This window comes from Scardinius erythrophthalmus, assembly GCF_964197995.2.
Source record: "Scardinius erythrophthalmus genome assembly, chromosome: 21".
In the NCBI taxonomy this organism is placed as follows: Eukaryota; Metazoa; Chordata; class Actinopteri; order Cypriniformes; family Leuciscidae; genus Scardinius; species Scardinius erythrophthalmus.
In genome coordinates, this window is record NC_138241.1 from 21945855 (window position 1) to 21958812 (window position 12958).

General features: G+C 37.0%; 1 protein-coding gene across 1 annotated transcript in view; it reads left to right on the forward strand.

Annotated features, from left to right (window-relative positions):
* rims1a (regulating synaptic membrane exocytosis 1a) overlaps positions 1–12958 on the forward strand; it is a gene marked incomplete at its 5' end in the record, with an annotated part of 74652 nt that overhangs the window by 7900 nt on the left and 53794 nt on the right.

A 12958-nucleotide genomic window follows, 5' to 3' on the forward strand; every position in this document is an offset into this window, starting at 1 on the left:
TTTGTCCTTGAGCGGACGGTTAAGCCTGTAACAGAAAAAGTCGATGAGAGCACAATCTAGCAGTTCAGAAATATTTGCAATTTCCAGGAAAATATGAATGTGCTCTTCTTGGCGCATGCAGACTAACTCAACTGCTGGATCCATATTTGCGAAGTCTTCTGTCAGCTTGGTTCTTTCCAAAAGTTGCAAAAATTTTGAGAAGTTTCTTTTAATTTGATGTGTCATTCAAGTCTGTAGCATATAAGATATGCATGGAAATGTAAGGTTTATTCAGATCTCTAATGCTAAGATTAGTAATAGTGATGCTTGCCTTAGCACCCCGAAAAATAATGCATTAGGCTACATATACAAATGCAATGGCAATGCCTAAAATCGTATAAATTTAATGCTTAGGTATCAAGCAAAGGACATAGAAAGGACATTGAGAACTCATAGACATACAAGGTTGATCTGTACTTACTAAAAGGGACCAAATATTGCTCCACTTGAACTTTAGATGCTTACTAGTGTGTTTTGAGGCATATTTGAGTGTCAGACTGGAGCAGCGGTGACGTCCCTCCCGTTTCTTCCTCCATGTGTCTCTCAGCAGAAAGGAGAAAATGTCATTAGCGAGGCCTGGAGGCTCCTCTTGTCTGCTCACAGACTCGCTCTCTCCATAATGTCCTCTTCCTGCTCCACAGGGTTAGGGCTCAGACTCATGGGATGGCTTGGGTGACAACCAGACTCAGGGTGGAGACATTAGGAAGCGGGTTGGGGCTGTAACCATGGTGTCTGTCAAGTACCCAGGGAGCGCTGACAAGCTCTGAAGACTTTATATAGATGTACCCTATGTGTTCCTTCTGTCATTCTCAAACACTCTTATGTTTTTTGAGTCTGCATAATGGAAATTGTAGCCTCAGGTCAATGTTACTGTGTTAAAATATAATTTGATATCATCGCCAAGCTTATTAAAAAAGCCTGCATAGACCTTTTATTGAAATGACTGGCCAGGTATGAAGTCAGCAAAGCAACTGCAATACCTGACAGAACAGGAAAATGCAAATAACACAATGAGTGATGCGATAACCACTAAATAATAAAGAACAACAAAGATAAAGTGAGATTATAAATGCACACTTGCAAAGTATGAGGCAGAATGGAGTTTAAAGCCTATAACTAACTTATGGAACTAAAAAGCCCAGTGATGCTATTACATTATAAGGGTTTAGCAATTAGGATTTCAAATGTACTGTATAAAAATATATTAAATGACTAAATGGCTAAAAATGACTATTTATCATATTTGTGTAAAGGCAAATAAAAATCTGAACTATGGTCTGGTATTTCTATGGTTTATGTAAAGTTAAATCATTATTAAAAATATATTCTTGAGTATTTGCTTCTATAATTAGTTCCTATTCTCATATTTGATTGCCTGAGAGGCATTCCACATCGAGGACCATCTCATGATTTTGGAAGGATTTAGAAACTTATGTTAACAGAAAACTGGGGTGTATGATAGAAATGTGTGTATTCACCATGACATTTTTGAATGTAAAAAACAATACATGATGCAATTATTTATTTTAGTAGGAAAATACCATATACAGTCTAAGAAGTGTGCTCTTCGCAAACCAATTTACTTACATTTTGTAAATTACTTTAAATTATACATAAACCTATTGAGCCCTGCAAAAATATTGTGGCCTCGAATTAAGAATTAGTTAGTTAGTAAATAGTGGCCATGATTTACTCATTCGTTCACTCGTTTTAGTCAATCGTGGCCGAATTAGTAAAACGTGCTGTTGTGTTAGTTAGTGTAAGTTGTGGGAACTAATTGTTAATATGTGGCCACGATATACCATATAAACCTTTTGGAACAAACTTAAAACAATAACATGCACTATGCTGAAAACGTAATATTTTAAAAGCACTCAAATCTATGTAGGCCTATATGCTATCTTTTTTGTCTGGCAGTTAATGATGTGATTAATGTAATACCTCTTGCTCTTGTGGCATTGAATATAAATTCTTATATACAGTCTGTGCATCAGTGGTGGTGAATTTTCAAGCTTCGGAGTCATTGGAATAGTTATATGACTTTTTTCAGGTTGAATGGTGGTCGTCTCGCACCCCCCAAGCGCCTGTGAGTCGAAAAACCACCCTTGCAACTTTGGGCCGGCGGGCGAATACGAAATGCTTTACGGCAAAAAAATCTGCTAAAATTCTGTCATTATTGCGCTCCCTCACGCTGTTCGAACCCGAATGAAGAAGACGTTTTAAAGAATGTCCCATCTGCTTTGATGTCGTTGATCTATAGCCTCTGGTATCTGAGAGTCGCCTACGAGTTTTTCGACAGTGTTGTCAAATATCTATTCCGAAGCTGTAGGGGGAGCTCTATAGAGAAACCTGTGAGCAAAAAGCAAGAATACAGTGAAGAAATTCCCGAAACTGCATAGCCCTGCTTTAAGTGACTCTTTATGCAGGTTACATCGTTACGCCATTAGATGGCGACATGTGACAGTCATTTGAATCATTCAGTCAAACGATTCGTTAACAGAACTAATTCAGTCAGTAACGAATCAAGTGTCTTTTTTATGAGCGAGTCATTGAATCATTCACTCAACCGATTTGTTAAAAAACATTGATTCATTCAGCAATGCCTCTGCTGTGTGTTGCTCTGAGACGTGGCGCAAACATTAGTTTGAATTTGACTTATTTGGAACTATTTTCGAACAACATATAAGTAGTAACTGGCATTATTGTTTGTGTTGAAATGTAAGTAACTCTATTTGAAGTTTTTGTTTATTGAACTGTTGTATTGTGCTCTTGCGCATGTGAAATTGTTCAAATTTGATCCAGTGTTTATGCCGTTGCTGGTTTTGTATAAGTGTGTGTGTGTGTGTGTGTGTGTGTGTGTGTATGCTGGCATGGGTTCTGCTCAAACTGGCTGCTGCCTGATATTACTATAATGCCAACTGGTGCTGCATGTGCATTTGTGAGTATTTGCACAGCTTGGGTTTACATGTGTGTGTTTAGCTTTATCATGCTATAGCCTGGTGTGTGTTTAATGCTGAGCCTCCGCTGGGCTGATCCTGTAGATGCACAGCTAGGCCATATGGATACCTTTATCAGGAGATCCCAGCATCCACCACTCCATTGCTACAGCTACTGCACATATTCTCCATCTGTTTCTTTCTTCCCACTTCTCTCCCCGCATCCCTCCATCTCACACCTCCCTTTTTCCACCCACTCTAATCTGTTTGTAAATGGGTAATTCACAGCAGGGTAAAAATAGACATCATCATCATATCATGTACCACCCTAATTAACAATGGGTCTCTATTTTGCCAGGGGGCTTTAAAAGCCAACAGGTTTATTAAGTGTTTTCATGAGGTTAGTTAACTGAAACACTAGCCGGTCAAAGCTAATGCGAGTGTCACAGAGACTGTTTAAGGGGAAAAAGTAATAAGTTGGATTATTGACAGAAGAGAGTGGACACTCGAGTTGATGCCTCAGTAAACCCTACTAAGCTCACACATTTGTTTCATTATCCCATTCCCACTTATTATTTTCTGTCTTTGTTGAGTACAAGCTCTCAAGTTCGCGTTCATTATTGCATTACTGTAACCCTTGGAAAAATATGACCATATCTTTATTCCTTTCAGTTCACTTTCTCGTGTAATGTTTCTTGCTTGTAAATTTGAAGCTCGGCTCCATTCATTATTAAAAGGATGCTGTCTAATTGGCACAGAGTTGCTGCCGTCACCAGGGGGTTCTGGGAAATGCTATTGTCCTGGTGGCACTGTACAACTCCTCCACTTGGCGCGGCCGTGGATGAAAGGCCTGCTGCTGATCAGGCCAGTTACGCTTTTGGAAACAAAGCTTTCTGAAAAAGAACAAGTTATTTAGCAAAAATTATATAAAGAAAAATTATAAATTTGAACTGTGAGCTTTTTGGAAAGTCCATACAAAAATGTTCTGTTGTCATTTATCTGCCCTCATGTCATTCCAAATCTGTGTCTCTTTCTTTATTCTGTTAAAACTAAAAGGAGACATTTTGAGTTAAGCAAAAATTGAAACAATTGTTCTTGTTGAATGTGAATATGCATGAAATTAAAATAAATAAGTCTGGAGCTTTTAAAGCTTAAAATTATGCACAGGCATACAAAAAATTACAAAAGTGGTCCATATGACTTTCAGGTTTTCTGAAGCCATATTTTAGCTTTTATTTATTGATAATCTTAAAATTCGTCCTTGCTCTCCTTGGTGTATTAATTAGAGAGGTATGTATGGTTTGCAACTGAATTGTTCTTTTGAGTTCTTTTCAATGAATCATTTACACAAACCAACATTTGGTTAAAAAAGATCTGAATGATTGATTTGTTCATGAATCAGACTTATTCGGTTATTGAGTTCACTCACTGATGATCTGGTTACAGCAGTTCTGTAGGATCATCAATGAATAGCCATTTTTTATTATAAGGACAATTAAAGAACCTTTTATAGAGTTATGTATACAAAATGTAATTGTATTTTATTAAATTATTGTATTTAATGAATGTAAAATCTGTATCTGCCTTGAGCTTATGAAGCTGATATGGCAATACAACAACAACAAAAACAACAACATGAGTGAATAACTGTATGACTTTAAAATTATGTAACACAGAGTGCATGGACCATGGTGCTTTTGTTTCTTTCTTTTTTTTTGTTAGATTGAAAGCTCTTGCCGCCTTTATTCATTGTAATTGCATGGAAAAAGAGTGGCCTTCAAAATTTCTCTTTTTTTGTGCAAGAAAAGAATTCTTATGAGTGTGGAATGACATGAGGATGAGTAAACAATGACAGAATTTTCATTGTGAACGTATCCCTTTAAATATGTAAATCACAGTGATGGATTCATGTAACAGCTGCAGATTTCCACTCACTCGCTCACAGTAAAGGCTCTTGACAGCAAAAAGCTTTTAGTTACAAAGGGCTAGAATGAAACCCCAATAGGGAATCTGTGAAGGGGATTGGAAACTTCCTTTGGAAACAAAAAAAGGAAGTGAACTTGAAATAATAAACGGGCAAAAGACAAGAGTGTGAAGGAAAGAATATTGAAGTTGGCTGGGACTGGCTTACTGGACTTTAGTGTTACTGTAGCCTTAAGAGCGCAGAAAGGACGTAACACCTCTCCCCTGACTCTCTGCTGCATCTCCAGTTTGGCATAATGAGGACACCGCTGTACACTTGCTTCTCTCTACCTGTCCTATGGGAGGCAGCGGCTGGTCATGTGACGTGCACAACACTCTTCTATGTGCTCATCATTTTTGTCATGTGACCTTCTCTGTGTTCTGTAACATCTAGTATCTCCACTGGGCATGTGATTGAGAGCACTGATATTTCATAATGCTCTAGAGCTGGTGATTTGGCTTTCATATCAATGAGGTGTCTGTTGTGTGTATCTTGGCTTTAGCAGATTTGCATAGTCTTTGATTAAAAATGTAAACTCTTGTATTTAATTTAATTTGCAAGTCTTGTCATATAATGTATTGAAATGTATTTTTCCTGCAGTATGTATATTTGTCTGTCTCTTTATAAATGGGTGGACTGTACTATTTATATTCATAAACCCGTAGACAAAACTATTTTTCCATTGTTTAAATAGTGCTTAAATTAAATTTGTACACTATTAATGTCCAATAGTAGGCCTATATATATGTATATGACAGGAGAATTTCTGAAATTTTTTCTTAAAGGCACAATATGTAACTTTTTTGCTTTAAAAATAGCAAAAATCACTATATCTATGTTATATATTTTTTTTAGTTGTGTACTTACATTATCCCGACTGTTTCAAAGAACTTTCAAACCAGGAGAAATTTGTAATTTAATTCGAAGACACGGCACGTTTCTTTATTTCCGTTTTGTCGCAGTCAATGGCGTCATATGTCCCTGGTTTCCGCTTGTACTGCCATAGCAACCAGAGCCGTCTGATTGTAACCAAAGCGACAGACGTGGACAAATGTGTAGTTCGCAATGTCTATTTGCACGCTGTTGTTGTTGTTTCGTTCAAACATTATGGACCATGGCAAGCAGACTTTGGATAAAAAAGGAGAACTAAAACGAGAATCAATATCAGCGCGGTGTTTTCGAGATGCCTAGAGCTCCCATAGACAGTAGGCTATATAAACGAGAGCTCCACGTCCGAGACTTTGACCGCTCCTACATGTAGCCTACTTTATTAAACAGGTGAGCACATTTACATAAAACTAATTAATGTTATATAGTTCAACAATGATAAAATGTCAGAATATGATCTGTATGTTATTCTAATGTTGATCTAGCTTACTGCTAGTCTCATACAGACAAACTAACACATACATTTCAACACACTCAAATGCAGTTAAGTGTGATAGTGTAATGTTAGACCAAGTGAAACAGCGCTGCGTTACCTCACAAGTTTAATTTGTCTAATAAACTGACCTGTGAGTAGTAATTCTGCGTGTAGTTCGGTAGAATGAAATGTCCATATTCCTTTTATATCCGCGGGACTCGCGTCGCGTGTGGAGCTGATAGCTGTCTCTTAGCAATCCCGAACTGCTTCATATCACAGTCATGATAAAAGCATCGATGTATTCAGTCATCCATAAACATTATTAGATCGGTCGGCTTGACGTTGATGACAAGATCCATAATTCTTAGCAAATGTTGCGTCATCAATCTACACCTTTGTCATTGTAAATAGGTTAGCGGCCCCTAGTGGCGAAAAATGCCATACTGTACGTTTAACATAATGAACATTTCAACCACAGTGTCTTATAATAATTTCTTATATAATCTCTAATTATTTATTGTATTTAATATTGTTCCGTGGTGGAAATTACATTTAAAACACCCTTTTAATAAAGTGGTAGAATCTTTTGTATTTATAAGGTTAATTTCATAGCAGGCATTTTAGTTTGGAAATTGCGTATTTCATATGTTTCATGTCTCTTTTGCTCCCTATAGGTAACCAAGTAAACTAACTTTTGATATAAATTTGATTGGGGCAATTAGTGTGAAGAACAGTTATAATTTGTGTAAAAAAAAGAAAAGAAAAGCTTTTTAAGCTTAAAATTATGCAAAAGCATTAAAAAAGTCACACAAGTGGTCCTTATGACTTTCAGGTTTTCACCTTATGTACACAATAATAGATATTGATCATAGTTCATAAATGTAATTATTCATTTGTGATAGATTTTCAGATTGTAAGTAGAAAGCTGGGTCTAGGACAAAGGTAATACAAAAAAAAAATCTATAGATAAAAGACATTTGAAGAGTAGCAAAAACATTTAAAGTAGTTTCCAGAACAGCTGTAATTGTGACCAACACAAAGAAAAAAATAAATCTGTTAGTTTTACTAAAAATCAACCCATGATTCATAAGTCACCATAGTTGAATGAACTAGATAATTTTCTATTTAAGAGGAAACACATGCTGTATAGATCTAAATCTAAACATGAAAAAGTGAAATATGAAAGATCTCAAGAACAGCACAGCCAAGTACTCAAAACCTTGTGTGAGCAAGAACAGGAGAGCTCTTACTCGTGGATGCTTGTGTGTGTTTTAGCTGGAGACAAAAGCTAGTTAAAATCAGGTAATCTTCACCATTACAAGCATATGAAACGAAAAAAAAGAACAAGGCACAATGCTGTAGAAAGTGCTGAAAGGGATATGGGAGGGAAACGGTACCGTAGCCTTGCCACATGGCTGGTCTGTGAGGTGAGCAGGGGGCATCGCTGTCAACACTCTCCACAGTGGGGAAGTTCCGGTGGAGGCAGGACTCAGCCATGGCACTGCTCATGGTACCATATGGTGCCACTCAGAGGATGGCAACCCTCATCCTCAGTCTCAGTGCCTGACTGTGTAGAAATAATGGCAAACTGTACTGCAGCCAGTTCTGGAGAGCCAGACCTTGAGAATCCATGGCATTATCTGGAAAACTGTCAGAACCGGATATTTAAACATCAGACAGAGAGGTAGGAAACTGTGAAGAGGAAGTCAGTGCTATATAATCTCAAAATGAATATCCATTTTTCATTCTGTACTTGTGATACATACTTCACTTGTAGCTTTTGAAATGCTTGATTTTAGTTTTTAGTGTTTTATTTTTAAGTGAAGTGAAGTGACATGAAGGCCCATACTCAAATTTTCTCCTGCATTTAACCCATCCAAGTTAGTGCACACACATTAGGGGCATTGAGACACACACTGCATGCCTTGGACACATACAGCCGGAGCAGTGGGCAGCCATTTTTGCTATGGCACCCAGGGAGCGATTGGGGGTTAGGTGCCAGTCGTTTCAACAGACAAAATATTAATTTAGACAAAATATGATATACTATTATACTGGTCGTTTATCGTTTAACAGCCATAATATAAAAAAGGTTCCCTAAACTTGAAGAAAATATTCAGAGTCACTCAAGAAATGGAGTAACATTTTGTTTTAGTCTTCTCTCGCAATGGATATTTCCCTTTTTAAACCCTCACTGGGCCAAACAGATGCATTTCCATTTTGGTGACTGTTTTTCAATGTGAGAACAGCAAAATCAAAACCCCAAATAATTCAGTTAATTTGAACCCCATTTATTTTAAGGTGTTTGTCTGCAGAAATCAATGCATGGATCTGGAAGGGGGGCTTAATTTCTAAATTGGAAGGGAGTGATTTTCTCACTATGTTCCTGATGCTGTCATACGGGATACTTTGATGGATTTCCGCTCACTTTCAAACATTGATCTCCAGGTGATGAGATAAATTATTCTAGTTTGGCCTTGGTGACTTTGGTCCCCTTGCGAGAAGTGGAAGTCAGCCATTGCTGGATTTATAAGCAAAAGCCTTTTAAAAAAATGCAGTTAAACAGCTGTTAAATGCAAAACATGAGCGGCTGCCATATCGTAAGAAGCCTTTAAATTCATTGAACCAATAGAGTGAAAGTGCTTCGTTCATTTAAGAGGCTAAATTTAGCCCATTTTTATCAAGACTTCAGACCGTTTCTTTCTCATAGGTACTTACGATAGGTACTTATGCCTGGCAGCATAAAGTGCTGCCCTGTTTGTCATTCAAGAAAATGTTAGGAGAGGGAAGAGCTGTTTTTTACTTTGGGGTTTCCTTGTCTTTCATGCTATACACTACAGTATATAATAACATATGTTTGTCCACAGCTATCCATGTTCTCAAAATATTTATATACAAACATATACGTACATGTAGGCTATACAGTAGTTCATGTACCTGATTATTGACAGACCATTTTTTTTTATATTTCATGTATAATTAATACTTTTATTCAGCAAGGATGCATTAAAAAGGTAAAGACAGAAATAATATTACAAACAATCTAAGTTAAGCTTGCACAAAAATATTAAACAGCTCAAGTGTTTTCAACAATGTTAATAAAAAGAAATGTTTCTTGAGCACCGCATTAGTATATTATAATGATTTCTGGAGGACCCTGTGACACGGGAATAAATTACATATTAAAATATGGTGATTTTAAATTGTAATAATATTTATTTACACTATTTACTGTACTTTTAATCAAATAAATTTAGCCTTGGTGAGCATAAAAGACCCTTCAAAAACATGAATGGAGCTGCTAGTGCTTGTAAACTGCATTTATGGCTCCACCACAGGCTGCCAACGTGCGCTGTTCCCTCATAAATGCACGTTTGTCCCGGTGTTCGCTGTGAATGATGTTGAATTTACACTGACTCAACCTCAGCAGTACTTTCACTACATCTCTGTCCCTCGTCTTTCCTTTCATACAACATCCTGGCACAGATAGGGTGGATTTATGCCCATGTAGGGAGCCGTGGGGCCTAGCGGACATGATAAATGGGCCAGCGTGTATAGGCCCAACCAAAGCCTCCGCAGGAACGCTGCGCACAGCCAATGAGTTACAGTTGTGGCTCCTGTCATGGTGTGCGTTAGTACGAGCGACTGCTGACAGCTGTTTAATCACAGACGTTTCCATGTGCTCGCCCGACGACATAAGCAGCCTCTGAGACCAGCTGTCATGAAGTAGGGGAGAACTCGGCAAAACTGCGCCCCACCTCCCGCATCTCCAAGCCAGCTCTCCGCCGTGTCCCCACACTTTACCACATTAATTAGAGCTTCCTCATACCTTAATTACTCCAAGTTCTATGCTAATGCTGGAGTCCTGTGTGAATTGCCCGTCGTTTCTTGCAGACTCTCTGCCTGATTTGCATTTCACAAAAGGTTTACTTCTATTCCTGGATGAAAGGGAGAGAGAGAGAAGCAAATGATTTGTGATGGGGAAGAGGGGTTTGTGCTAGTAAAGTAAAGCTGTGGTTCACTTTCATATAACCTTGTGCTTCACTTATGGGTCTTTGTTTTATGTGCTGTCTCAATTATGGCAAGCCTGGGCTGCTTTCCTGAATATCATTTCCTCTTCAGAATACAAAGCACTTTCATATGTTCTTTTACAGTGCCAAGCTCAATGTTTGTCTCGGTTTCTCATAAAAGTATTAAAAGATTATTATTTTTCTTTAAATAGTCCTGCTCAATTTCATCTCAATTTTGATTTTGTGCTACAGTAGCTATCAGAGCTACTGTAAATGAAAGCTTTAGCGTAAGTTCTGGCAGGAAGACTCAATTGTTACGTCACTTATTTCTTCTCATCTAACCAATCGTGATCTAATACTCGTAGTATTAAAGATCGGTACTTACACATGTCTGAGTTCGCAGATGCTGACGCCAACATTCACCAACATCCTCCCCACCACCACCAGGATGATCCCTTCCTAATACCTCCCAGGGGGTCGGCTGCACCCCTGCCTTCATCTTTAGGCAGGATATGCAGATTCCGTTACCCTCGGATTGCGAGCTACGGACGGGGCCTACCCAAAGAACTTTATAACTCAATATTTGCTTGCTGGGCTGTTAATAAATGTATGCTTTGCTACATTATTTTGCCTCCCGAGTCTTTCTGGTAGAACTAAAGGTCATTGTGGTCTGAAAATTTGAAAGAGTCTACATCTTAATACTGAACAGAGAAGAGCACTTTTTTGTTAGATTGCAACCCATTTCAAGCCATTGGGAATTATAATGTAGCCTTTTAACAATTATACCTTTAGCAAAGAAAAACATTTTTTATTACATTTTTGAAATATCTTGTTTGTTTCTCCTAAACAGTAATGATAATTAACTGAGGTCTCATGGAGGCTCTTTTGGTTCACAGCTTTTCACCATTGTTATTATTTCAAATTGTAAGATGGTTGATATTGTTAGTATTGATGCCTATTTGTCTATTAGTTTTGTCTTTTGTTTTAATTTTCCTTTCGTCATTCCATTAAAGAAATAGCAATAGATATATAGATAGATTAGGAGATAAAATAAAGGAGGGAAAATTAAGTATAAATTAGAAGATATAAATGTCCTATTTAATATAATTATATTAATATTTTATAGATATTTAGATATGTTTTTTTTTTGTTTTTACACACTACTGTATATATTCTTTTAATACAAACAGTTACGCACAACTTTTTCATTTGTTTGTCTGTTGCATTCTGTTTTCCCAAAATAAAATGGCTTCTTTGCTAAAGTAATGTATAGTATTGAACTCTATTAAGTCTCATTGGCTGTGAAAAAGCAACCTCTGAGACACTTATTTTGTTTCGTAATTGGAACATCTTGCGTGCACCTTGTTGCTTCTGTGTTGGAGCTTGTCCTTTATGTTAATCTTTGACCCATAGGACACGTCTGCTGGTGCCGGTGTTGAGGAACAGGAGAGCAGTAGGGGTGCACAGGGGGAGGGAGACCGGGGTTAGGGCTGGGGGCAGGTGTTGAAATCATCTCGTCTTTCTCTGGGGCACGTTCTGCATGGCTGGTCACGCATTCATCACCTTCCGTAGGTAGCATATTCTTTTAACTCTCTATGTAGGTTGCTTATTTTTATATACGTCATATCGTCATGGCGGAGGAGTCTGTGAAGAAGACCTCTTTAGCGTAAGTAAAGCTATGGATAGATTCCTGCTTGAGACCTTTGTGCTGTTTAGACGGGGAATTGCTGGATATATGTTGAATGTTTCATGTCGCTAAATAAAGGTCTTATTTTGTATATTACTTACTGTTTTGTTTAGATTGTCTTTTTTTGGAAGGCGTTCATGTAGTCTGCAAGCATTCTGTGAGGGAATGCTTGAGATGACCCTACATGGTGGAAAGAACATTAGACTGAAAGAAAGATTGAGAGAGCTGGAGTGTGAAGGAAATATGAGTTTTTAGTCAGTTCATTAGCTTCAGAATAAAACTGCCTACTAACAACATACTCTCCCAACATACCTTAAATTTGGATTTGGGTTTTGGGATTTCGTCAGAGCTATATAGGCTATATGTTTTATTTGGTTCTGTCCTGTGAGCTAAAAAAGTAGATCAATCATTGAACTTGCTGACAGGTCAGTTTTAACATAACTAGCAAAGAAATGTTGCCTTGTGGGAGAAATATAAAAGTTTAAGAATTAGTAATTGAAAAACCCATATCGACCATTATTATGAATAAATAATATTGGAATTATTTTAGGAAAAGCAAAAATAAAATAAAATAAAATTGTGGGTTATTGTTTTCTTTTTATTTATTTATTTAAATATTTAATAATTTAATTTTTAATTAAATTTTAATTTCTTTTATTTGCTGGTGAAATGTTACAAATGTTACAATGTTTAAGTAAAATTTGCAAAAAAATAAAAATAATTAGACAGTGTTCTGGTGAAATGTTAAAAATTGGGGTTTATAAGATAAAAATGTAAAAAAAAAAAATCAGGGTTATGAGGAAAAAATGTTAAATCTGGTAAAATGTTAAAAGTGGGGCTTATTAAATAATTATTTAATAATTTAATTTGCTGGTAAAATTCAGGGAGATGGGGGTAAACATGTTAGTTTTTTGGGTTAAAATGTTCAAATTTGAGTGTTATTGGGTAAAAATGTTAAAT